The sequence below is a fragment of the Eubalaena glacialis genome, unplaced genomic scaffold (assembly GCF_028564815.1).
Source record: "Eubalaena glacialis isolate mEubGla1 unplaced genomic scaffold, mEubGla1.1.hap2.+ XY scaffold_56, whole genome shotgun sequence".
Taxonomy (NCBI): domain Eukaryota; kingdom Metazoa; phylum Chordata; class Mammalia; order Artiodactyla; family Balaenidae; genus Eubalaena; species Eubalaena glacialis.
The window spans coordinates 1,363,354-1,391,014 of NW_026871455.1; the positions used below are offsets into that span (position 1 = coordinate 1,363,354).

The following is a 27,661-nucleotide window of genomic DNA, read 5'->3' on the forward strand; positions in this document are numbered from 1 at the left end:
GTTTTATCGCTAATTACAAACAGTGGTAATAATTACAATAATGTTGAATAACGACGATAGTAGTACTGTTCACAGTTCTGTAGGTCTCAGAACTTCTCATTTCACCAGTGTGTACACTAATGGATCTCAAAACAAATTCTCAAGTCACTGAAATATTTTCTTCCCACGACACCGCTGTATGGCCATCTAGTTGGCCTTGCAGCAGCGGACTCCAGGTAACAAAATGGAGGGAAAACCACCGGGATAGATCTGGATGGCACGCCAGAGAAGGTGCGCCTCCATCCCTCTGCACTCGTCCCCTCTGGGTCCACCACAGGTCCCATTTCTCTCTCCGGGTTTTCTCCCATCCACACGCGCGTTAAGAGGTCATTCCGGGACGAGAATCTCTCGTGGAGCCTCTGACAACAGCGCCCACCCAGGACCGCGCCCGGCCTCGGGCCTCCTCCGACCATCACCAGACGCCCCAGGCAGCTCCCCATTTCCCCATTTGTTGGGCTTCTCCGACCACCAAGCCCCTGGCGGGACCATGGCCGCGCCTGGAGCGCCCTCCCCTCTCGTCCGCGGCTGTCCGTTTCGTCACCTGCGGTGAGGGCACCTGTGTGTGTTCGACACACAAGCGCTTCACCGACTATGCCAACAGAAGAGGGGACGGCGGGCGCTCCCCCGTAGATGCACTTAGGCCTGTAGGGGAATCCCGTCTGCCCAGCCCCGGTACCGCTTCTCGCGGATCTCGGAGTAAGTGGCCGCCGGGGAGGAGCTACGGAGACGGGAACGGGACGTACCGGATCCCCAGGGCGGCCGTGACGCAGCACCGGGCGCCCTACTGGCCGGGGCGTCGCCGTCCCGTGGGAAGGAGGACGGGGAGGCCGGTGTCGCCCTCCCAGTGCCTCCTCGTTTCGCCATACAGGCCTTACGCACTGCGGAGAGGAACAAATTTGGGAATTACGGCGAACGGGATCCAGAAGGAAGGGCGGCAAAACTTGGCGTCGTCCAAGCCCGTAGGAAGCTTTCAGCCACCCCCAGGTGAGACTTGGAAAACGCAAGTACGACCACCGGGAAACACGGAGGACGACGCCGTGCACGGATACACTCTCTTGACCACGCGCAGCAAGCTGGGCGTTCCCCGCGGGCAGAGGACACCAGGGAGTGCCGGTCGAACCTCCCAGACCACCACTCAACGACTTCTAGGGAGCGCAGCGCCGGCCTCACACTACACAGGTCTGCCCGTCCAAATCCCGCGAGAGCAGGAAGCGCCCATGCCCCGGAGACCGGGACCCAAGCGTCCCAGCCCACAAGCATGTCGCGCCCTTCAACGACCACAATGCACGTGCCCGGGCCGTTCCCCACCTCCGGAGTGGGACGCCGGGGAACCGAGGTGGTAGAAAATGAACGCTCTTAAAGTGACACAGAAGGACGAACCATCAAGCCTCAGGCGGTCCGGAGGGCTCGGAAGACCCTCTCCCTTCACAAAGCGGCGGGCGGCCCAGGTCGGGTCGAGTCCGTTCGGTCCCCGCGGCTGGAGGGGCACGGGCAGATGCTGGTCGACCAAGCCAGGCAAACCCCAGACTTCACTCGGGAGCGCGGCAACCGTCACACCCTCGTAAACCTGCAAGCCCAATCTCCAGCGACAGCAGGAGACGCCCACGCCTCGGAGCCACCGGGACAGTCGCCACCAGCGTCGCCGGCCTCCCGGAACTCTGCCTCGCGCCCGGCGGCCGAGTCTCAGACCTCGCGAAGATCGCCGAAGCTCCGGAGACAAGGGACGCTATAAAAGCGGCCGCCAGGTGGCGCCCGACAACCGGCTCGAACGTCCCCGGGCCGGATCCCGATCGCCGAACGGCGAGGGTGCACCGCGGGCCGTCCAAACGCCCGAGCTCGTCTCGGGGCGTCCGCCTCGGAGCTAGCTCGCGGCTCGGCACGACACGGCGCGACCCCGGCAGCAGACGGGAGACTAGGAGCTGGGAGGATGTTGCCCGGAGGCTGCCGCGAGGGAGACGCGCTCTTCATGCTATTCCTGGGCCGCCGGCCTCTGTAAACAAGGAAAATTCTGCAGGGGGATGGACTGCGTGAACTGTAAGCTGAAACCATGAAAGTACCAATAGCAAACACGGATGACATTTTATTCTGTAATTGCAGAGTGGAGATGTTACTAAAACATAAAAACCAGGGCCCAGAAGCCATAAAGGAAACGATTGATAACTTGACCACCTAATTGATCTTTACATATTCCACAAGCAAAGTCAAATGGCAAGAAGTGGGTGGGTGGGAACATTTGTGCAAATACATTTGTGTAATAAGAATATTGATATCAGTATTACTTAAGAAGAGAACATTTACAAAACAGCCATTAAGAGGAAGCAGGTAAGTAAATTTCAAGTACATTCAGACAATACAGTACTATCACTTTGTGCTTTGGTTTACTGATATATTTTTAAATGAGCTAGATCTATAGGTACTGACTTGGAAAAAATGTTGATGACAAACTAATGAAAAGAGCAAGTTTATATATATCTTTTGAAAAAAACAAATGGAAAAGTAAAGGATTGGAATAGGTAAAGCAACTTTGAAAAACAAGAATAAATTCCTCTTTATAGCCTGGGGTCAAGAGCCAGAAAGATGAGTGTGTCAGAAACAAACATGAGCCACACTTCCTGCTTTTCTGCCCCCTCCTTCTGCAGTCCTGGGACAGGCAGCTGGCATCTCAGCCCCTCAATGTCTCTCCTCCACCCACTCCCAGAGCCACCTACAGGCAAGTAGAACTTTCACTCTGCAGGCCTGGGCTCCCTATGTCCTCAGCCTGTTTCCTCATATCAGGAGCCCATAGCAATTCACTTGTTTGCCCAGTCGTCCATGCCGAGGGTTGCTGGCCCCAACCTACACCTGTGCAGCCTTTCTCTGTAAAAGCTTTAAACTGATATCCCAAGGGAAGAACATTCCCCTTGTATAGCAGGTAAGAGCCAAGGGGACAACTGAAGTTTGTGCCTGGATCCATCATACAAACTTTGTGTGCACTTAACTCCCAAAGACACAAGAGCGACAGAGGGTCCACTGTATTGTTAGTGCAACATGGCCATTTCTTTCTTAAAACAAGCAGGCTCAATCAGCAAGTCCAGCTGTGGCACGAAGAAAAAAGAAACACACACACACACACACACACACACATATCGGCAGGAAATCCGTACTCCTGCCAGGTCTGAGAGGTGGGAGCAGAAGAGCGATCATTGTTGCCACTTCTTGGGTCCCCTGCACTGACAAATCCTGGTTGCTGTATTGATGTCACTGGCGGGGAGTGAGGGCTTGGAGCTCCCTAATCTGTCATGTACCGTCCAGTGCCCTACATTTCATTCTGTCTATCATACACTTTCTCCTCAATACACAGTTACAATTAAGAAAATAATAATCTGCATATGTTACATTCAATATTCAAGTTTGAACAAAGGTGAAGAACACATAGGGAGGGACTTCCCTGGTGGCGCAGTAGTTGAGTCCGCATGCCAATGCAGGAAACACGGGTTTGATCCCTGGTCTGGGAGAATCCCACGTGCCGCAGAACGGCCAAGCCCGTGAGCCACAACTACTGAGCCTGCGCACCTGGAGCCCGTGCTCAGCAATAAGAGAAGACACCGCAATGAGAAGTCCGAGTACCTCAACGAAGAGTAGCCCCCGCTCGCCGCATGTAGAGAAAGCCCGTGCTCAGCAACAAAGACCCAACACAGCCAAAAATAAATAATAAATACATAAATACATAAATAAATTGGAAACTATTTAAAAAGAAAAGTACACATAGGATAACTGAGTTATTGTGAAAGGAAGGAAATTTTATTTATCTTCTTTTGTAGATATAACAATGTTCAAATATAGTCTATAAAAAGTTTAATATTTTAAAAATTAGAAATAGTAAAAAATTCGTCATTACTCTTTATTGCCCAGCACCCACCTCCACCCCAGCACCTTTCACACTGGACTCACCTGATGACACATCTGCTCCCCCCCGTCTGGAAACTTGTTTCTCTCATCACTATCACCTGTGTTCACCACACACCTAAGGCCCTTGTAGTCATTCACATGGTAATGAGGGAATTTTTCTCTACTGAGCCTAAGGGCTGTATTTATTGTTTTTAGTGAAAATCTCTCCCATCTGTTCTGTGAAGTTACAGCCTTAATGGAGTCTGGAACAATTGGGTGTGAATGACGGAAGGAGATTATTTCCACATCAGTCTCCCTAACAGGGTGGTGAACATAAATGGCATTAGTATTTCATGGGTGAACTTAGAAGATCCAGGCCAAAAGGAGAAACCTGACCATTTGGCAAAAGATGGACCAATTCAAGAATAAAAATAAGTCTCTTCTCACCTGTTGTTTCATTGTCAGGAACTCAGCCACCACTTGTTCTCCTCTGCATCCTCATGCAGGGTCAGATGAAAAACTGAGCAGGTAAAGATGAGGAAAGAGAAAGCAACCAAGAGAATCCAGGCATTTAAAGCATTGTTAGGTACGCCAGGCATGAATTCCGAACCACTCACCTGGGAATGAGCCCTACCACCTAACCCACAGGCATGTGTAGATATGGTGAACCCCCCTCTCTCCAGGGTCAACAGTAAGGCAGTGTAGGCTACTGCACATAAGCAAGACAGTAATATTTTCATTTACCCATAAAAAATGAAAATCCTTGGGTGTAGTACTTTTATTAGAGCTACTTTTTCAGAGTTATTTCATTAATGTTCAGTTCCTAGGATTTACACCAAACTCCAGGAAACCCACACAATGATCAGTTGGGGAATGTTGACTCCACAGAAAGAACACCACTCTCAAGTGTTTCCTGAAATAATTCTTGATCAAATGCACCAGGAATTTTTCTCCAACACCCGATCCAGTGCTTCAGAGCAGCCACCCTCCCTGCTGTGCCCTGCCCCCACCCCCCGGATGCCCTTGCCCTCAGTCACCTTGGTTCCTCCCCATGTGGGAATCAGGCAACATGAGAGCCTCAACCCTACTGCTGCCCTCCATGGCCTTGGACATGTGGCCAGGCCACTTTGGATCTACTTAATGGTGGGGAAAACAATCCAGGGACTCATGTCTTGTTGGAAGGTTTTGTCACACAAATAAGGACTAACAACCCCTTGCACAGGAAAGCAGCAGGAGTACATACATCATAAACCCACTGTTGGGTACCACAATCCACACAGGGCAGACACACTCATCAAATATAGTGTGAAGTTTAATTTGGGGTGAAATTTAGTCGACACCTTCAGATACATTAGTGAAATAGTAGGTGGAGTTCTGTCCTACTAAATGTCATGGGGAGAAACATTCTTCATTTCATAATTTTTGTACGGGAAAGTATGTGTAAACTGTCAAGTGCTAACTAAGTCAATGTTAATCATTAACTACTACGTAGACAAATAGTGATAATGTGTCAGGAACAGGGGTGGATCACAACCCTTTGATCCTGAGATCCTGAAAAGAGAAAACATTCCTTTTGAGACCCTGTGATTGAGATTTACCTACGTTTGCTCATTTATCTTTAGTGCAACGCTGTTACTTATAGATTAGTTACCTTTTAACAAGTAACATAAGCCAGGTTCTGAAATTTTGCTTATGTGAGAAAATCATGCAGCTAGAAAATGACAGAGCTAGAATTGAAACGTAGCTCAGGCTGTTTCTGAATCTCAAATTCCTACATATGCTGGTGTTGAGGTGTGGATCCCAGATTCAAGTTTGACCTGGATATTTCACCTACCAAATCAGTGGTTGGAATCCTCCCTGTTATCACAACACTTCCCCTCCAGTCTGTTCACACAATGACTACCGTGCTTAGGTTCTCCCAACACAGGAATCCTCCAGTGCACTGACCCAGCCTCCCGATCAGTCCCATGTCTCCTGAGTTTTATGGAACAATTCTCAGATCCCTCTGACCTCTCAGCACAGCTGATGATCAAGACCCCAATCAGAGACGACAAAAAAATCTCCCCTTCCTATGGCTGCATCTATCATACGTATCTCCCAATGAGTTTTATAAATATCTGGCATCCTACCAGGACGTGATCATAAATCATTTTCCCATGCTTTGTACACACTTCGAATGTTCCCCTCGTTTTTTTGAATCCCTGAAATTCTCACCTTCCCTCACTTTCAACAGTGTGCTCACCTCCAATCATGCAGATGAAGTAGATAATTTGAAGAAATGTTTCAGCTTACTGTCATGAAGTCAACACCTATTCCTGCGTCTTCACCCATCAGAGATACCGCTCCGTTTAAACTGAAAGTCATTTCTATGCCTGGATAAGCCCATTTTTCTCAAATGTATCCCCTTCTCTCCTGCTCTCTGGAGAATGTTTTATTATTAATTGTAAACTGAAGCTCTTCTACCAACAAACACCCATCTCTTCCCAGTCCATTCCCTTTCATCTTTTTCAGTTTCTTCATTCTTGAAACAAAATCTCTGAACCAATTTATCTCTAGTTCCTGCCCAGTGTATTTCCTCCTTCCAAAGTAAACTGAAAGAGCAGTGCAGGATTAGTGACAATCTCTGGGCGCCCCTCCCACAGTTTGATTTACTAGGGGTGATCTCCCTGTTACTATTGACTTGCGTATACATAAACCTTTATAACATTATAGTTATCTCTCCGTAATTAAATCCAATGAATGTTTCTCAGTATTTTACTTGGACCCAAGCAGAATTGGACTATGACCTCCGTCAGGAACTTTATATTTCCAAGGTCCTCTGACATCGCAAACTCCCCACTGCCTTTAAACTAGTCAGTTCCTCCCAGTGTACTGTGCGCGGTTCTCCTCAAACAATACTATTTCAACATCTCAAGACTCCATTGTAGCACTCTTCTCTCTTTTTACTATATACACCATCTTCGAAAACTGTTATAATTATTCAGTCTTCGACTGTTACCACTATGATAATAATGTGTAAAAACGAATGCTTAATTTCATTTCTGAGATGTCATCCATACTTGAATGGGAAGCAGGCACCTACAGTGAAAAGTATATCAGAAAGAAGCCAGGAACTTCTTCCCCAAGTAAAAACTACTTCTCCTCTCGTCTGCAGTCTCAGAAGCTCCGCTAATTATTTGGGGCTCAGTCATTGACATAACATCCCAGAACCACACAAACTGAATCAAACATCGATTTTATCTCTACAATGAGGGCTCTCGTCTCTGTTCATCTCCTCCCTGATATCCACATACATAGTTCCAGCTACACTTATACTGCTTCATTTTCAGGTTAAATTTCAGTGCCTCAGAGATTCCTTCTTTAAATTAGTAGCAGAGTAACTCTCCTCTCCCTGTTGTCTTGAATAGAACCTACAGGCAACACATCTAATATTTCATGATATTTCTTCTCATCTTTTTTTTTTTTTCTTTTTTTCCTGTTTTCCTATCTGGACTAATTGCAGAAAAGTCAGCTGTACAGTCATAAAGCAAGTTTCTCTTGACTATTACATATGAATTGTAAATCCACAGAACTTCCATGTACACAGTAACCTAATCTAGTCTCACATGGCCTGTGACCAAAGGTCTTTAATCAAATTAAATAACCATCTTTAGATTAAAAATTCCTTGAATAATAAATGACTTTGATTCCTCCTGGGGAAATTTTTCTTTAGTAATCACCAGAAACAAAATGTGTTGGAAAACTGTGTTTGTGTCTTTACTTAAGTATGCAGCTACCACACTCCTGAGTTCAAAGTTTTAGTCTCTTTCTATAGAATCAGGCATAGAATTGTCTGTGGGCTCCTGGTAATAGATCTGATAACCTCATATATTTTATAATCATGAAGAAAGAACTCCTTTAATCTGGATGCCAATCAGGATAAATCTAATCCAGGAATAACTTCCCTAACACAAGCTTTTCCTTCTCAACAGGTTAACCACTTAGATACATGTAAGGAAAGTGTAAGTGATTCCTTTAATTTGCTAATATTCTAAAAGCCTCCAAAAGCAATCTTGATGCCTTGGGCCACATGTCTCACTATTTTGTGAATTTTGGCCAGTTCTGGGAAGAGAATATGCAGCAAGATGATCAGTCTTTATATAAATGGGTTTAACCTACAAACAGTCAATCAGGCTGTGGGATTTGTGTGGCTTTACATAAAGACTGGTGTTTTTTGATGATATCAAACATTCAAGGAAGATATTTTTAGTGTTCTAAAGCATTTGTATTTTAATACCAAGGTAAATAATACTTAAATTATAATCAATTACATGACGTTTCCAGGGATGCAGGAGAGAAAAGAATACAATTGGAGAAATTGGGCTTGGCCAAGGAAGAGGTGATTCTTCAATTCTTCCTATGGGTTTGGGAGTCAACAATGAGGAATATTTGCAGATTTTGTGACAGTGAGCTGAAGAATTTCCTCAAATTATCTGATTAATCTGTCTAGTAGAAGGTGATTCCTTTTGTGGAAAGTGAGGAAAGTGCTGAGAATGATTAAAAATCAAAAATATGGAGAAAGTCTGAAATATTTGTGAGGCATAGAATAAGACTTAATTATCTAGATATAGTACAATGGCCAGAGATATTTGAAAGATGTTGGGCGATTTCTGAACCCCACCAGATTTAATATCCTAGTTAGATTCAGTCATGGAAGAAGCAGGTCGTTGGAGCCCTCCAAGACTGGAATCTTGATCAGGAGATGTGATGAATTTGGAAGGAGTATGAAAAGAGGAATATGGAAATTGTTGGTCTTCATAACTATATGTTGAAATTACTTAATTTGATTAATTTGGAATAAACATGAAGACAGGTTGGCACAGATGTTAAGAGAGTGCGGTCAATGCACTGGAGGTTCTCCTAGCATTTGGGGCCAGGGAGGAAACTGAATAATAACTTGGAATATCATGGGTTAATTACCTTTAAAACTCTTTGATTTTTATTTCCTAATAAGTAAATTTGGGATACTGATATTTCCATTATGAGAAGCAGTAGCCAAAGCCTTCCTAGTTTGACCCTGGGAAACAAGATTACTCCTCATTTCTCATAGACCACTTCACCTTTGCAGGTGGGGTGGTTGTTCACTCCCAGGTAAAGGTTTATGGATTCATGACTGTTACGTCTGAAAACTCTAGATAGGATTCAATTATCATGGTTTTCTTCTCTTTCCTTCGATTTGCCTGCTTAGAGTAAACAGTGTCTCTGAGAGAGAATACTAGTAGCTGAGTTCTTGGCAATGTGTCCCCAAGTGAGTGGGGACTTGCTTTTTCTCCTGAAATGGTAACTCTGTTTCCACCACTTGAAGTGAGTGCTCTAAGTGTATCCAGGAGGGAGTCAAGGCTCTGAGCACTAGTCCTGTCATCTGGCATCTCTGTGAGGATCGTGGAGTAGGGCAAGCGCTAATACAGCAACCGTCTCCTTTCCAACATTTACACCGACGTTTTCCAGACTCCATGAAAGCTGTGATGGTAAAGAAGGCACATGAGAGGTTGTATTTCTCCCCCCTCAGCCATGGTCTTTACGGGGGTGTGACTCACTCCATAAGCGAGTCTGCGATGCTGTAAGCTGTGTCATGTGATGGACACAAGTGGAGGGATGAGCAAGAACAGAAGTTGAAGGTCTGGTAGGGGAGGAGGTGTGTGGACGGGTAAGTTCAATACGTCCAGAGTCAGAGGTGCTGGCTAGAGGGCTGTGCAGGGCTGAGGGGGCAGGAGAAAGAGAGAAACGCTTTAGCAGGACTTGCCCAGAGGGCAGAGTGGAGCCACTTTTGCTTTTTTTTTTTTAATCCAAATTTTAATCTGTTTTCTCAGAATACAATTGACAATTTTGAAAACTCTAAAAAGTCAAAACAAAATACTCCCCTTCATTCTTGTTCCAAACCAGCCATTTTCCCCCTGTTTAGGTAACATTTGCTCAGAAACTAGAAGCACTTTACAGAAAGCATTTTTTCCTTAATTGGTGCATTGAGGAGGATATAGTAGGTAGAGAAAAACTTAGAATACTATGGCTATATTTGAAGCTCTGGATAGGCCTGCACCATCGAGAGTCTCCTATTAGTCTGTGAGCAAGGAAGACAGGAGGAAGGTACAGGAGACACAATGATAGTCAAAGCGGTGAGGTCCCAGGAAACGAGGAGGGAAAGAGGGACCTCAACCCACAGGAAAGGTCAATCGGGGATCATCTTACCATTTGGCAGCCCCGAGACCACTGGCTGGTGAAGTTGAGCCCGTCTGTCCTCATATCTGGTTATGAACGCATGGTATGTGTCGAGGTTAGGTAGGCAGCAACTGCGGACCCCAAGTTGTATATACAGTCTGTTCACTCACACAAAATGGTGGACATTGCATCAAGACTCTCTGACTTTTGAATGACTAATTCACCTGTAGCTTTTATTTATTGGGTTTTGTTATGTTCAGACAAGTCATGTCAACTCATTTAATCACTCAACTCTCTTGAGAGGTTATTGAAGTATTTTCCACATGAGAACAAGGAGTTTTTATTGGGGAATACTTTGCCTGTCGTCACAGCTGATAAGTGGAGGAACATGTATATTGCCTGCCTTGTGCTAAGTCCGTAGATTTAACTGAAAGCAGTGGGGAGCAGGGATATTTATGAATTCCCAAGTACACATTTTTTAATTGCCAGTCAGCTCAGTATTAACATTCTATTGTGGACTGTGCAGGTTATTTCACACCACCCCTCAGGTGATGCTCTTTATCATGAAAGTCACTCTGTATTCAGAGTGTGCCCATCTCTGTGATGCATCTGAAAGGCATACGCCAAGTCAGCCCAGAGAAACATTGGACTTGACGTCAAACAGGGTTTGAGCTTTTGATACACACAGCTGCCTTTTCTCAGTACTGTCACCCTTGACCATCACCTCTGGACATTTGGGGACATGGGGCAGCCTGAACCAGAATGTCCAGCATGTTTTTAGGAATCAGTGACTTTCAAGACATGTGACTGTGAGCTTCATCCAGAACTGGGGTAATGTCAATTGCAGGTTTCTTTGAGTGAAATGTGTCTGGAATCTTGTTGAAGTCAATGTAGAAAAATCCCTCCAATAGTGTCACAATTCTGTGAACGTACCAATCTTATTAATCTAACCTTCTGCATATTCCTTGGCCTTAGAGGAAAGGATGGCTCTGTTGTTACTGGTGCTAAACTTCAACGCAGCGCCCATTGTTTCAGTCCCTCCCTTTCGGCGCTTTTCCTCATCTTGATCTCGCCAACATCACACCCATTTTATTTTTCGTTTGTCTTACCCTTAAAGATATATTCTAATTGTCAATATCGTATAATATGTTTCCAATTACTGGTATATTCCTCCATTTCATACCTTTTCTCTGTGTTAAAGATCAATATTTTAAACATGTTCACAGACGGTAGCTTCAGGAAGAACCCATTTATCTGAAGGTCAACAGTAAGTTTATGGGGATGAACCCTGCTGTCCACATTAGAGACATGATCTTAGGGTAAGAGGAATTCAGCACAACCACCTGACTGAAAGTGGACTTAAACGCAGTCCAAGCAGAGATTTTTCAATAGCTTGCATTTGGAACCATATTGCCCCAAAGACAAACTGTACCTTTAGTTTCAAAAGGGCAGTTGCTTAAATGTAGCTCATGTATATAGTGTTTGAAAAATAAAGAAGACCTAAAACTTAATCAGAAAACGATGGCAGTGAGAGGCTACGAAATAGAAAAATCTAGGTGAATTCAGCAAAGTGAGACTCTATGTGAATATAAGTAACATGGTGGGGGGGGTAGTTAGTGGAGACCATCACTGAGGGAGCATCCTAGAATTCATGTGTAGAGAACTAAAGAAATGAATTTTATGTGAGCAAACTTTTAACAGTCTTTCCTTTCCTTATCAATAGCAGAGACTTCACACTGGAGATGAGCCCACTGAACGTCACAAATCTGAGGAGATTTCACATAGAACTCAACTTTCACGTCACGTAAGTGGGCTCTCACAGGACAGAAACCCTATGATTGCAATCAATTTGGAAGAGCCTTCAGCCTTTATCCATAATTGAATTAACCTAAGCTAATTTATACTGGAGTGAAACCATGCAGGTCTCATCAATGTGGGAAGGCATTCAGGCAATGCTGTAACCTTAGATGACATGAGAAAACTCACCCTGAAGTGAACCCCTATATATGTTATAAATGTGGAAGATAGTTTAGCTGGAGCCTCACATTTAAATACACCAGAAACTCACACTGGAGAGAAACCTTAATGTGATAAATGTGGGACACACTTCATCAGAGCCTTAACTTTTATTCACACTGATGAACTCACAAGGTGAGAAGTCCTCTCTCTCAAAACACTGTAAAATCTGGTGCTTCAATGATTTTATTCCTTTTATATTTTCACTTAATGTGACCCTCATAACTTAAAACTGAATTACAAATAAATTTAATTTTTCACAAGAGTCCTAGTCCTGGAGAATTTGTGGACCCGGCCATGAAAATCCCAAGAATTCAGTCAGGCAGTGTTTTATTCCTACATCAGAATTTTTTAGCCAAATGGTTTTTTTCTCCACCAAGAACAGATAGATATGTCAGGACCGAGAAGTTGGAAGATCATTCCAAAAACACAACAATGTAAAGCAACTATACCCCAATAAATAAAATAAGATAAGATAAAATAAAATAAATCATTGCAGACATGGAGAGTTCCATTTTCATATTTGGAGAGGGTAGGGGCTGCATGATAAGGTCTGGCTCCTCTTCAGATAAATTGCTTTCATTTTGTTGGCCTAAAAACATTCATTATAACCCTAAAGTCCACTGAAGCTTAATGGATGAAAGCATGGTATTGTAGGGGTCTATAAAGCGTGGGATGTTGCCTGCAAACTTTGTGTGTCTGTGCTCCTGTCTGTGTACATGCACACGCACACACACAAACATGCAAACAAGGGAGAGAGCATATAGCATCCATCTGATCCTAAAGAGAAAATGTGAGTCTGGAATCAATGGCATAAATGTGTCATCAAGAGAAAGAGCATCTAAGTTACCTTATTCATTAATGTATCAAATTTTCAATTATTAACAAATATTTACTGAAAAGTTTCAGTATTTCAGAACTTGGCTTGTTATGAGGACTAAATTGTAAATAATACAATGTTCCTATCTTCATTGAACTCTACATTCTAAGGCAGTCAATTCAAATACACTGCAAAATAAAATTTCTGATATTAAAAATCAAACATACATAAGGGTTTACAAATCGTGTAAGTACAAAATGTTTGCTACTAATTTACAAAGGAAAGTTGCCACTTTATAAAATAAAATTGAGATTTATAACAGTGTCATTATAGAACTTTGGAAGGGCAAAAATTGTCAAAAAGACTGAGTTATTAAAAAATATTTTACAAAATTCTGAACCTTTGAAAAGCTATTCTGCAAGATTTGGGAAGAATAAAGATAGATTTCCATTTCTAACAGCCAAGATAATTGTTCAAAATATTATGAAATGAGTATTTTTAAATTAATTGTTCAATTACAAGATACACTTTTGAAAATCAATAATGGTTTTTATTAGAATACAAAAACTGATGCACAGGCCTATTAAAATACATTTAGCATACATTTTATTTGAGATTCAGTGGGACACCATTTTATTTATTCATTTATCTTCTTCCAGTTTTACTGAGATATAAGTGACATAGAGCACAGTGTAACTTTACAGTGTATAATGATTTGACTTACATATGTTATGAAATGATTATCACACTAAATTTAGTGATCATTCAGCATCTCATATAGACACAAAATTAGAGAAATTGAAAAATGTGTTTTTCTTGTGACGGGAACCCTTAGAATTTATTCTCTTAACCACTTTTATGTATAGGAGACAGCAGTGTTAATTTTCTTTATCATGTGCTACGTTGCATCCCTGGTACTTTATCTCTCTTATGGCTGGACGCTTGCAGTTTGGGCCACCTTCATCCAGTCCCACCCCTTCCCACGCCCTGCCTCTGGCGACCACAAATCAGACTCTTATTGGATCAGTTTGTTTGCTTGTTGGTTGGCTGTTGAAATATAACTGATCTACAACACTATGTTACTTCTTGTTACACAACAGAGTAACTTGGAATTTCTATACATTTCAAAATGAGCACCGGGTCCTCTGCTTGGGGTGGGGCAGGGCACCGGCGCGTCTGAGGCCCTGGGCCCCGCCGCCCAGCTCAGGGACAGTCCCCTGTCTGCGGAGGACGAGGCAGCCTCCAGGGGCCAGAGGAGATGCTGGGATCGCGCCCCTTCTCTCCGTCCTCCGACCCCAAGTTCCCGCGGCGGCGGCAGAGACCCCGGGCCGGGGTGTGCGCCGAGGGAGGGAAGCGGGTGCTGTTCTGGCCCCGTGGGGCTGAGCCCGGCCGGCGGGAAGCCCTCTGCCGGGCCGCGGAGCCGCTGTACCGCCCGTGGTGCTCCCATGACTGCCGCTTCCCCTGAGCGCGGACGAGCGGGACCGTCTCCTGGGCCTGTAGGCCGCCCCGCTCCTCTCCTCACCGCCTCCAGGGCTCCCGCCACGCATCCAGCACCTGCGACGTCAGCGAGGGGGGCAGGAGCTCGTGCGGGGATGGGCCCAGCCGCGATCGCCGCCCCAGCCCGGAGCCCTGCCGTGTGTTCCTCCCGCCCCTCGGTCGCTCCTTCCCGGACCTGCCGGCCGAGCTGCAGGCGGAACCGGGGAGACACGGAAGCCAGAGGCACCGTCGGGGATCTCCCGGCCGGTCCGAGGACACCGGGCCGCTTCCACTTCTGGCTCCACCGGCTTCCCTGCCTGTAGCCTAAGAGCCGGAGGACGCAGCGCTGGGCCGCTTCGCTGTCTGCACGCTGCGCGCAGGGCCGGCACTGGAACAACAACGCGGGGGTCAACTACACACTGCACCCCGCGTGCTACCTCTTTGATCCTTGTCTCTGGTGTGAAAGGGCCCAGATTTCCCATCCTGGGCGAAAGAAATGTTCTTTATAAATGTTTTGTAGAAGGTGTTCTGTCCCCTGCCAAAATAAGATGTTTGGTGACTTGAACTGTCAGAGTCATCCGCTGGTGTTGGCCGTGAGGCTGAAGAACAGGTCACGGCCCCAACCCCCTTTGGGTGCACAGAATCCACAACAGCTGCCAGACTCTGCTGGCCATTAGTCCTCAGAGAAGCTGGACTCTTAGCGGCTGGACTCCAAGCCACGGGTGGGGCTGGAAAGGCGACTTTCTGTCCTTCTGGGAGCCACAGAAGTTAGTGGTGAATTGATGGATGAGGAATGTGCCCAGCAAGTAACTATCGCTCAGAACTCTTTGGGCCCCTGCACGCGGCCGGACAGGGAGCACAGGGACAGGACAGTCTCTCTCACTGCTGGTGACTGGGGACGCCAACATGAGGGGACCATACATGAGCAGAGGGGGGCACACTGGGGGAGGAATTTATCCCCTCACATCTTGGGCAGATTTTGGTAATTTGTTTTTTGTTTTGATTTTAGTTTTCATATTTTCTGGCGCAGGGCTAGTACAATCAATTCGTTTTGGAATGCTGGTCTCTAAGGAGGGATGTTTGCACTGTAACTCGAGAGAACAGGCCATTGTCTCCTACATCCCATGGGACAAATTCCACACCCAGCTTGTGCTGGTAGGAATGGCAAGCTAAGAATGTTTTTTATATTTTTAAATGGTTGAAAATAATTCATAAAAAGACTATTTGCAACACACGAAAATTATATAGCATTCAAATTTCCTTGTCTCTAAATAATGTTTTACTGAAACACAGTTATACTCCTTTATTTACATTTTACTGTAGCTGCTTTTTGGCTACAATGACTGAGCTGAGTAGAAACAGCAGACATCATATGATGAATGTAAAATATTTACTCTCTGGTCCTTTACACAAGTTTGCCAACCCCTGTTCTAGAAAAGCGGGAAAATAAAATTTTTTGAAACACGTATGCTGGGATTTATACTTTTAAAACAGTTAAACTTTTAGCGAGTTTAGTCCCTGGAAACAAACTTTAGGTAGAAGTAAATATGTTACATTACTCTCAGTAATCTCAGTTAGAACAAACACAAATTCACAATTATTCCTGCATTGTGGAAGGGAATCCACCTGCAGATTTTTTTATTTTCATCTAAGAAACAATCACAAATTAGTGTAACTAAAACCTAGCACCCATCTGAATTAGCATCAACTGCCAAAACTGATAGATATTTCTGAGCCTCAAAATAGGACATTATAAGCCATAGAAGTATTTACTTAAAATTTTGGTTTGGCGACATCTCTTGACTGTGGCACTGTTGTTTACCAAAGTTAATTGATCATGGAGAATTTCATCAAGAATAATTTTCTAATAGAAAAGTATCAAGAGTTAATGCACTATATTTCACACTAGAGTAAAATAAACTAGAAAACAATCCCATTGATGAAGCAATTAATATGTAATTTACATAAGAATATAAAAATATATAACAACAAAAAATCACTTATTACCTTATTTTCTGTTATTAAATATAAGAACATATTATGCAACATCCAGGTATTCTTGCATGTGGTAAGCCATTTCTTTCTTAAAAGGACATTATTGCATAATGAAACAGATAGGTAAATGCAGTTTTAGATTTTTATTTTGTATTTAGGAAAACACTTAAGTTCAAATTTACCAATAGTGTATATAATCGCATTGGGAGTATATACACTACAGAACACACTGGGAAATTCTGGATTTTATGATAATAACGTGTTGTTTTGGATTGTTTTGGATTATCAAAAAAAATAGAAAGAAATTAAGAATCCAATATAAAGAGCAAGATAACAATCCTCTTGTCTGTTATCCTTCAAAATTTAACCGGTTGAAATTTGAATAAAATCTATGATGAAAGTAATTTTAAGAGGAACGTACAGCAGAATTTTTATCCTTATAAAAATCGTTACTGATTTTCAAACATATAGTTTTGAATTCTAACAATTTTAAAAGTACATATTTTGGAATATAGAGAACAGCAAACCTGGATCTTAAGACAAGAAATCTAGCTTTGCTCTCCCCAGTTCATGCAGACTAGCTTTTCTAAAATTGAGAATTTTGTAAAATATTTTTACTAACCAGTCTTTCTAAAAATATATAACCTTCCAAAGTTACAGAATTGAGACTGTATTAAATGTCAATTTTATTTTATGAAGTGCCAACTTTTTATTGTAGACTAGTAGTGATATTTTGTAACTATACAATGTATGAACATGTCTTTTTTAATGTCAGAAATTTTATTTTGCAATTTATTCTTATTACCTGCATTAGAATACAGAAGAGAAAGGTGTTGTGTTCTTTACAGTTTAATCATCATAACAATCCAAGTTCTGAAATGTTGGAAGTTCTCATTAAATATTTAATAATTGAAAAGTTGATAAATGAATGAACAAGGTGATTTAGCTTATTTCTCTCCTGCATGAATCCTTTATGCCAATAATTCCTGAGTCGCATTTTCCCTTTATGATCAGTTAGTTGTTACAGTGTCCCTCCCTTGCATGGGTGTGTGTGTGTGCACTCAGATGCATGTACACACAGTAATGTTGCAGTTAACGTCTTGGGGTTTTTAAAAAATTTTTTTTTAAAGATTTTTTTTTGATGTGGACCATTTTTAACGTCTTTTATTGAATTTGTTACAATATTGTTACTGTTTTATATTTTGGTTTTTTGGCTGCGAACCATGTGAGATCTTAGCTCCCCGACCAGGGATCAAACCCGCACTCCCTGCGTTGGAAGGTGAAGTCTTAACCTCTGGAATGCTAGGAAAGTCCCCATGATGGGCTTTATAGGCCCTAGAATACCATTTCTCAACCCATTAGACTTCAATGGACCTCAGGGCTATAACGAATGTTTTGGTCAACAAAGAAAAAGAAATTGAACTGAAAAAGGGCCAGAACTCATCATGCAGCCTGTACGCTCTCCCTAGCTAGCCTTCTTGAAAGTTTAATTGACAAAATAGACATTGTCTCTATGCTGATCTTTCTCCTGGAACTTTTTTAGTACCATTTTTCTAGATCAAAGAGTAAAGCTTTAAAGGTAGACTTACCAATGGCTCTCTGAGGGATCTCCTTTGTGTTGACATGAGTTAGTATATGCACCCCTTATTGTTCTAATACATTCTTAAAGTACAACTCTTTTTACGTCTGCAAAGATCTTTCACCTTCTCAGTCCTGAAGATATCTATCTGATCTTCTTAGACAAAACAAACAAAGAAACCCTTGGCTACAAAATGCTAAGTAGGGATTAAACCACCCTCTGACTCTGAATTCTTGAATTCTTCCTGTCCATTTACCTACAATTATTCACCTTTCTTTAAATATAATTAATATATAATTCTTTTTAAAAGTCATGTGGGAAATAGTAAATGAAAGTTAAGTAATAGAATTAATTGAAACAGCAGAGGTTAATCACAAAGTATGTGTGTATTTATCCTTGAAGCCATTCATCCTGAACGTGTATACACATATTTGGACGCTAATGTAAGAGTTAACACACATCATACTATGTTTTACATTTTCAGTTAACATTCAACGTTGTTTCCTGATTGATCCCAGTCTTTGTAATTATGATTATAATTTTATAAAGACAGAAAGTATCTAACTGATCAATAGTGACAGAGTATTAACAGAAAACGGGCCCATTCTTACTCATCCCAATATTTCATGATTTTGAATGACACATACCCACTCAGTAGTGCTTACATATTTGCAAATACTGATCTACTGAAGCAGGTTTGCTTCGTTTCTTCTTACTTGATACTGAATATTGCTTTCAGCACTTCTCAAAACCCTTCACCATCTACATCTTCATATTGTATATTTAATAAAAAGACAATTGCTGAAGGACTTAATTATTGTCTCAATTGCATGCTAACACATTCTTTATAGACTATTTCCCCAGTATGAGTTTTCTGATGTGAATAGCAAGAGAAAGATTTTCCACATTGTCTTTAGAATTGGCATCTCCTCAGTGTGAGCACTTTCTTGTTCACTCAGGAATAAGGAATCCCTGAAGAATGTCCTTCCTTCATTACACTGAGACTATATTTTCAGTGTGAACCCTCTCATGTCCAATGACTCCATGACTAATGGAACTCTAGCATTCATTTCATTGGATTTCTTCTACAGCAGTGATTAGATTGTGTACCCAAGAGGGCTCTCCTCGTAGTAAACCTAGGGCTGTCTTCTCTACTGTGTCAGGGATGCAGCCCACTCTGTGTTCTCTGTGTATTCTGAGTCTGGAGCTCCAACTGAAGGCTCTTCCACCACGATTCCAGGGTCCGGGGTCTCTCCACATGACATTCCTGGTGGTTTAAAAGGGATAATTTCTGGCTGAAGGCTCCATATCATTGATTACAGACACAGGGTTTCTACTCTGTATGAATTCTCTGATGTTTATAAAAGTGGAAGCTCTGGGTAAAGGCTGCACCACATGGATTGCAGACATAGGGTGTCTCTCCTGTCAGTTTTCTAGTGCATATAAGCGTGAGAGCTGCGTTTAAAGGCTCTTCCACATTCATCGCATTTGTAGGGTTTCTCATCACTGTGAATTCTCCCCGATGACTAAGGTCATGACTTTGACTAAATGCTTTCTCACATAAATGATATTCATTGTGCTTTCTCTCCTGTGTGAATGTGTTCATGGCATCGAAGTGTTGGATGGTCACTGAAAGCTCTTCCACAGTCATTCCAAACATAGGGCTTCTTTCCCGTGTGAGTTTATTGGTGTGAATAAAAGTCAGCTCTCTGGCTGCATTACCTTTATAAGGTTTGTCTTCTCCAGTGTGAGCTGTTGGTGTATAAATGCGAGGCTTCAGTTGAATTATTTCCCACGTTCAGGACATTTGCAAGAGTCACCCCGGGGTGCACTCTCTCATGTTGTCTAATGTTGGAGGGTGACTAAAATCTTCCACATTCTGAGATCTGCATGATTTTTCTCTAGTATAATTAGCTTATGTTAATTCAGTGATGAATAACGGCTGAAGTCTCTCCCATTTGGGCTGAAGGTATAACATACGTGGAGTTAAGGTTGCTGTATGTGAAATGTCCTCATATTCATTGCATTCAGTGGGCTCTTCTCCAGCATGAAATCCCTGCTATTGACAAGGAAAGGGAGGCTGTTAAAAAGTAGTCACATAATATTCATTCAGTCATTTCTCTACATGTGAATTCTAGGCGGCTCCCTCAGTGATGGTCTTCATTGAAAATCTCCCCATGTTAGTTACATTCACAGGTAGTGTTACTTTGCTGAATTCACACAGATTTTCTATCTGGTAAACCCTCACTGGTCATAGCTTTCTGAGTAAGTTTTAGGTCTTCTTTATATTTCAAACACTATATCCATGAGCTATGTTTAATCAATTACCTTTTCATTGAAGCCCAGGTTAGAGTTTGACATGTAATGTCAAATGACATGGGTCCTCAGATTGTTCCATCCTCCATTACATTGATAGAAAATCTCCTGGCCACATGTCCAAGGCCATGGAGGGCAGAGCTAGGGTTGAGGATCTGATGTTGCTGATTCCCACATGGGGAGGAACCAAGGTGACTGAAGGCAAGGGCATCTGGTGGTCGGGGGGCGCAACAGGGAAGGTGGGGTGCTAAAGTGCTGGAATGGGTGTTGGAAAACATATGTTGGTGCCTTTCACAAAGAATTATTAAGTGAGAATTTTGCGAGAGGTGTCCTTGCTGTGGAGACAAGACTCTCCAGGAGACCATGGTAAGGGTTACCTGGGAATAAGTGTTAATCCTAGGAACTGAATATTAATAAAATAATAACTCTGAGCAGTAAGTCGAATCAAAGTATAACACCCCATAATTTGCATTGTTTTCTGCAAAATGGGGATATTATATCCTCATTACATGCCGAGTAGCCAATGCAGCCTTGTTTTTGACCATGGGAGGAAAAAGCGTTCCTTCTGTCTGTGCATGCCTGTGGGTTAGGTGGGAGGGGTTACTCCCAGCTGAGTGGGTGGGGATTCATGCCTGGTGTATCTAACAATACTTTGAAAGACTGGGTTCTCAAGGCTGGTTTCTCTTTCCTCAGATTTATCTGCTTGATTTTCGGATTGTCCCTGCATAAGGATGCAGAGGAGGGCAGGTGGTGGCAGAGTTCCTGATAATGAAACAACAGGTGAGAAATAAACTTACTTTGATTCTTAAATTGATCCATGTTTTGCCAAATGGTCCGGTTTCTACTTTGGGTCCGGATCTTCTAAGTGCACCCAGGAAATATTAACGCCAGTTATGTTCACCACCCTGTTAGGGATATGGCAGGTCAGGGACCAATTTAGAAATACTCTCTTTCTAAACGTTTACTTTCACTTGTTCCAGCCTCCATTAAGGCTGTGAACTCACAGAAGACGGGAGAGGTTTTTTCCTTCTCTTTTTTAAAGGTCATCCGTTGGGCTCAGTGGCGTCCTTCATCATGTTACTGGCTGCAGTGGACTTAGGAATGCTGTGAACACAGGGAATAGAGAATGACTCAGAGCAGAAATCTCTAGGCCAGTGGGGAACAGACGTTTCAACGGGTGAGTCCTGTGTCATAGGTGCTGGTGTGAGTGGGGGTTTGGTGAGAGATAGCAATAAAGTATCATTTATTTTTCCTAATTTTAAAAAGATTAACTTTTTACAGACTACTCATCAACATGTTGATAGCTTCAAATGATAAACTTAAGTTCCTTAACAAAGTTGTTCACATAACTCTTTTCCTTTGTGTTCTTAACCTTCATTCAATTTAGAAAGTTGAATGCAAGGTCTGCAGATTCTTATTTTCTTAATTTTGACTGTGTATGGAGGAGAAGGGGCATAGTACACAGAACAAAATGTAGAGCACTGGACAGCAAAGCACAGTCTGGGGAGCTCCAAGAACTCACTCCGCCACAGTGACATCAATAAAACAACCAGGATCTACCTGAATGAGCTGGGTTTCTAGCCCAGGGAACCCCAGAAGTGGTAACAATGGGCTTTCTGATCCCACCATTGGCAGCCCTGGTAAGTGTTCTTATTAGACCCGGGGATGTGTGTGTGTTTGTGCTTGTGTGTGTGCGTGTGTGTGTGTCTTTCTTTTTCCTGGCACCACTTAACTTGCCGAGTGTGCGTCAGTGTTTCATGAAAACCATGGCCATGTGGTGCTAAAGTTATAAGACCCTCTCAGTCTTGTATCTTCCTGCGTTGGATACATAAAATTTCTCTAATAGGTCCAGATGCAAATGTTCAGCTGTCTCCTTGGCTCCTACCTGCAATGGCATGGGTTGTCTTTTCCTTGGGAAAGCACCTCTAGGCTCATGGAGAGAAGAGCTGCACAGGTGTAGGGTGGGCAGAGATAATTGGAGCAAGCAAGTGAATTGCTAAGGTCTCCTGATAAGGAGGTAAGAGGCTGGGCGCTAAGGGAACCCAGGTCTGCAGAGTCAGGGTTCCGACTGCAGAATTCTCCACATTAGCGTGAGGAGCGCGTCTCCTTCGCGGCAGCCTCCTGCCCAAATCTTCCCAGCCCTGTCCGCTGCTGGGGTCGCGTCGTGCCGTGCCGAGCCGAACCGGCAGGTAGCTCCGAGGCGGACGCCCCGAGACGAACTCGAGCGTTTGGGGGATCTGGGCTGATCCTTCGCCGTCCAGCGATCAGAATCCAACCCGCTTACGTTCGAGCCCGTTGTCGGGAGCCACCTGGCGGCCGTTTTTATATTGTCCCTTCCCTCCTGAGCCTCGGCGACCTTCGCGAGGTATGTGACCCGCCCGCTAGGCGCGGGGCAGAGATCCGGGAGGCCGGCGACGCTGGCGGCGACCATCCCGGTGCTGCGGAGTGGTGAGAGCGTCCTGCTCTCACCGGAGATTGAATGTGGAGAGAAGTGTGTTGTGGGGTTGGCGCTGAGCTCCCTCGGACCGTTTTGAGGAGATCTGCGCCGGTCGACCAGCACTCCCTGGTGCCGCTTGGCCCGCGGAGACCTCCAGTCCTGCTACGTGTGACCAGGAGAGCATGTCCGTGTCCGACGTCGTCCTCCGTGTGTCACGATCCGTCGGTGCGTCCTCGCCGTCTTGGGGGCCCGGGTCCATCCCAGTGCAGTCGAGGCGGTGGGGCTGCTCACCGTGGGCCACTTTAGTTTCTCCGGGTTCCACGCGAGGTGATCACGGGGGCGGATCTTGCCCCGAAGCAGGAGCACGGGATGCGTGTCTACAGACTGGATCCACCTGGCAGATTGAACCGGCGTCTACGCGGGGAGCTCCCGCCCCCACTCCTTTGTCGCCTAGTCAGCATGGCGCTTCCGTTTGTGCAGGTCTCCTAACCGCGGACTGTCGTGGTCAAGCGGGAAGGGTGCTCGTGGAGGGGCGGCAGTCCCTCCTAGGCTTCGGTGGTCCTAGGTCGTAGTCGTTTCTCTTTGGGAAACAGGGACCGCCCGGGGCATCCGGTGATAGTCGTGAGCAGAAACGAGTCTGGCCACGGTCCTGGGTGGGCGCGGTTGTCGGTAGCTTCTCTGAAGAAGCTCTGCAGACAGGGAACGGCCTACCGACGCGCGGGCGGATGGGAGGATCCCCCAGTGCGAAAAATGGGACCGATGGTGGCCTGGGTCGAGGCCGGGTGTCAGGGGCGTGGCGGTGCGCCTTCGCCGGTCTGCGATCTGGATCCTTCCTGTTGAGGTTCACACCAGTTGCACGTCAGTTGGCCTCTGCAGCACAAGGTCGACCAGATGGCCGGATTTCGGTATTGGGGCAATAATAAAACTTAATGAATTAATATTTTCTTTGTTGTGAGATTCACTACAATGTGAACATTAGTGAAATGAGAAATCCTAAAGTTTATAGTAAATCGACATTACTGTAATAATTACTATCGTTTGCAGTGTTTTTTCACAAAATGTTGATTTAAGAAATTTAAAATATATTTAGTACAATTTTTGTGATACAAATCTGCTAATGAGAAAACTGGAATTCTTTTGCAAGGGGGATGCCATTTAGCTTATTACAAATTCCTATCATCAAAATTTCAATTGTTAATCCTGACTTATAAGGAGATTTTGAATAGTTTACATATTTCATATTTGAAAATTCTTTTCACATAGATATGTACTACCAAATACTGCAGTTCATGAGTGTATGATTTTAATTGAGCATATTCATTGCTGGAAGGAATTTATAAAATTCTGTTAGATTCTTCTATTGATATTTGCCTTTTAATATGTCATTATATTGTACATTAGTCATTTCCAATTCTGTTTGCAATTAATTTTGAAAACATTGATTCAAGTTTATCTATCCACAGAGTATCTGATTGATTGAAGATGATGAAGGAGGGTTTTGGGTTGCAGAATTTTCTAAATCCACCTGGAAGTCTGGGAACCTCTCCCTCCAGCCACAAGGCCCTGCCCCACACCCTGCAGCAAACAATCTGGAAAGCCAGACTCCAACCTCTGCAACAATAGGCCCCAAGGGTCAGGACTTGGTCAGTGACTCACAGCTTCATCATTTTCAGTCCTTTCCATGTAGAACCAAATGCGGGGAAAGCCAAATATGTTCCCCTAAGTAATCACTTAGGGCACCCCTCTTCCTAACTGCTTGTTTCCAGCCTCCCACATCAAAGGTCTGAGCAGGACATGCCTTCCTTTTTTTGCCACAAGAAAGTGTCCTCACTCTTATGTGTGCCCTGAGTCTCAGCCTGCTGTGAGGGGTGTTGGCTGACTCCCGTGCTCTGTAGATAAGTTGTGAGTAAATAGTGTCTGTTCTTATTTGGGGGGGTGTCTTTTTTCATATCTACAGAGCTTAGTATGGCAGGAAGCAAATAAAACTCATGATAATGTTTCCCATGTTATTTTAAAAATCACATTTATTAATCACCATTTTTTAAGTTGAGACATAATTCACATACCATAAAATTCACCCTTTGAAAAGTGTAGAATTTAGTGATTTATAATCTATTCACAAAATTGTGCAACCATCAGCACTAATACCAGAACATTTCATCACCTCAAAAAGAAACCATATCCCCATTAGTCTCTTCTATTCCACCTATGCTCAGGCCGTGGCCACCACAAATCTGCTTTCTGTCTCTACGGATATGCCTATTCTCAATATTTCATGTGACTGGCATCATACAATATGTGCCCTTTATGTCTGGCTTCTTATACTGAATATCATGCTTTTGAGGCTCATGTTTTAGAATGTATCAGTAATGTACTCCTTCGTTTGGCCTAAGAATTTTTCTTTTTAATCCGTAAGATTTTACGTACATTTACATGCCACCAGGGTTTTTTGTTTTTTGGGGTTTTTTTGTAAAAAATATATTTTCAATTTTAACCATTTAAAGTCTACAGTTGACTAACATTAAGTACCGCTTCCCTGCCTGACCCCAACTTACCCCACTCACGTGGAGCTGCCAGTAGGCCCAGAGGACACAAGCCCAGCCATGTTGCCCTTCCTTGGAACTCCCAACGTCATCCAACCTGACCATGACCCCATTATTAGTGCCCCTCATTGTAGCAAAAAGAACTCTGTCCACGGAGAGACTCTAGTGAAGAGGGCAGCTGCCCCCAGGCAAGTTGTTGTGCTTGGGACAAGGAAACAGTGCCCTGGGACCTGCAGTCACCCAGGGGTCCCATGAGGTACAGTGCTGGTATCCTGAGGGCGTATTCTGCTGAGGTCCCCGCCAGGCCCCTATGGAGGAGAACCAGTGAACACTTGGGGACATCTCTTGTCATTCTTTTCTTCCTTCCTTCTTTTCTTTCTCTTTTTCTCTTTCCACCCGGAAGAGGTAAAGCTTGACAAGAAAAAAATAAATGAATTTCTAGACCATCCATATTTCAGGGCTGCCTCATGGATCTGTCCTTATTTTCTCAATAAAAACCCTCTAAGGAACTAAGATGTGCTACGTGTTCCATGCACACTCACCTGTGTGCATGCCCCGCACAGTCCTCCATCTTCCCTTCTCTCGTCCAACACTTCACTCCCCTGTGGGGGCTTATTCAACGGCAAAGATTGCTGTGAGTTCCAGCATGATGTCTGCCTCACTCCCTTCATGACTGTCTTGTTGACTCAATAGCCTGTGTTCTGGCTGCTCGGGAGCCCTCGTCTGTCCTCTGCTCAGGGACACTGCTCATCTTTATCAACACCCACCTGTATTCCTCACTGTTCAGTCCCTGGGAAATTGGCTGTCCTGACCTGGGACAGCTTTAAACATAAGAAATTGCTACCTTCCACTGCTGGGGTCAGAAGGCTGGGTGTGTGGTCCAAGGCTCTCGGAGGTGTTTTGCATCCTCCCAGAATCTCCTCTCACCTCCGTAAGAAACTCTACTTCGAAGACACCTCCAACCAACGCTGTCCATTAGGTGCTGAGCTGTCAATATTTCCAGCCCAGAAAGACCACAGCCTGTGCTTTGCAACAGGGAAATCCCTCCCCTCTACCTCCAGTCCATCCAAGTCGACCCCCGTTCCTCAGCTCGCACATCCCACAGACGGCTTCTGAGTCTGTTCAGCAGGTGAGGTCCCATAGGTGTCAGGTCCTGAGTCTCTTCCAGCCACCAGTTTACAGCCAACCCTACATGATGAGTCCACGGTCCTCTAGGAGTGCACGGGACCTTCCCATGTACCTCTTCTGACACTGTTGCTGGATCTCCTTCCTCCTTAAATCAGGGCAAGGGGCTTGGTTTCTCTGAGCCTGTGAGTGGGGAAGGGTAGGAGGGGACGAGTGGCCTAGAGAGTCCAGTCCATTCTGCATCCTGTGGGCCCATGACCCTGGTGGGTGGAAGCAGAGGGGGTAATGAGACAGCGAGGCTTTTGGCCTGCTTAGTGGCTCGGGATTTAGGGCACATTCAAGTGGAGGCTGAACCTATTGGACAATGTTGGTCAACAAACAGTTTCTGCATGTGTAGGAGCTGAACCAGTTCACCAAGCTCTCTCAAAACTAATATCCATTTATAAACACTCTTCTGGCAACAGGGGAAGGGCAGATGATGTTCCAGGAAACTGCTCCCTAACCTCCTGGGAACATTCTGACAGGGTCTTTGAATATGCAACAAATGTCTGCTTTGGTTAAGAAGACATTGGATGATTTGCAGGTACATTTTGGAAATGTAGAAAACTACAGTACTTCAAAATTAAAATCCTATTTTATGATTTAGAATCTACTGTACTTAGATGACTGATAAATTGTTTAATGAAGGCATTGGTAAAAATAAAAGCTAAGAGTTAAACAGTTTTAACATTACTTTCTATTTTCATAATTTTTACATTATAGTCTAAAACTGTGGCATGCTTAACTATTTGTCCATCTATCTCTCCTTCTCCCTCTCTCCGTAGTTTTAAGATGTTTGTCACTATTTGGTAGGTGCCAATTCTTCTGCAACACGCACACTTCATTGTGTAGGAGAAGTGGTAACGTTTGTTCACAGGAGTGAAAGTGAAGAGGTGATGCGCGGGCGGACTGGGCCACTGCAATGTGGTGAAAGAAGGGTAGGCATTGTCCAGGGGAGCTGGGCCCTGGCCTCTAGGCTGCTGTTTTTATCCAGACATCTGGGGTGCCCTGATTCACTCTTGACCCAGTAAACAGGGGGCCTAGAAAAGCTCTGTGAACAGCCCTAGCCAGGAGCCCTTCACGTACTTCTCTCCATTTACATCGTGGGCATGGAGTTTTCTCAAAAATCTTTAAGTTCTAGTTCTTCTGATTTCTATAATCTCCGCTTTTCTTCTTGCCAAAGATGTCACTAACTAAATCAGCCTATGTATGAT

At 44.1% G+C, this 27,661-nt stretch overlaps 1 long non-coding RNA gene across 1 annotated transcript; it reads left to right on the forward strand.

Annotated features, from left to right (window-relative positions):
• The first annotated feature begins 2,296 nt into the window (after nucleotides 1–2,296).
• LOC133083672 (uncharacterized) lies at nucleotides 2,297–27,661 on the forward strand. The gene is made up of 6 exons (XR_009699224.1): nucleotides 2,297–2,361; nucleotides 11,825–11,905; nucleotides 20,997–21,083; nucleotides 21,346–21,480; nucleotides 21,691–21,943; nucleotides 24,204–27,661. It is a non-coding gene; the product is annotated as an uncharacterized LOC133083672 (long non-coding RNA).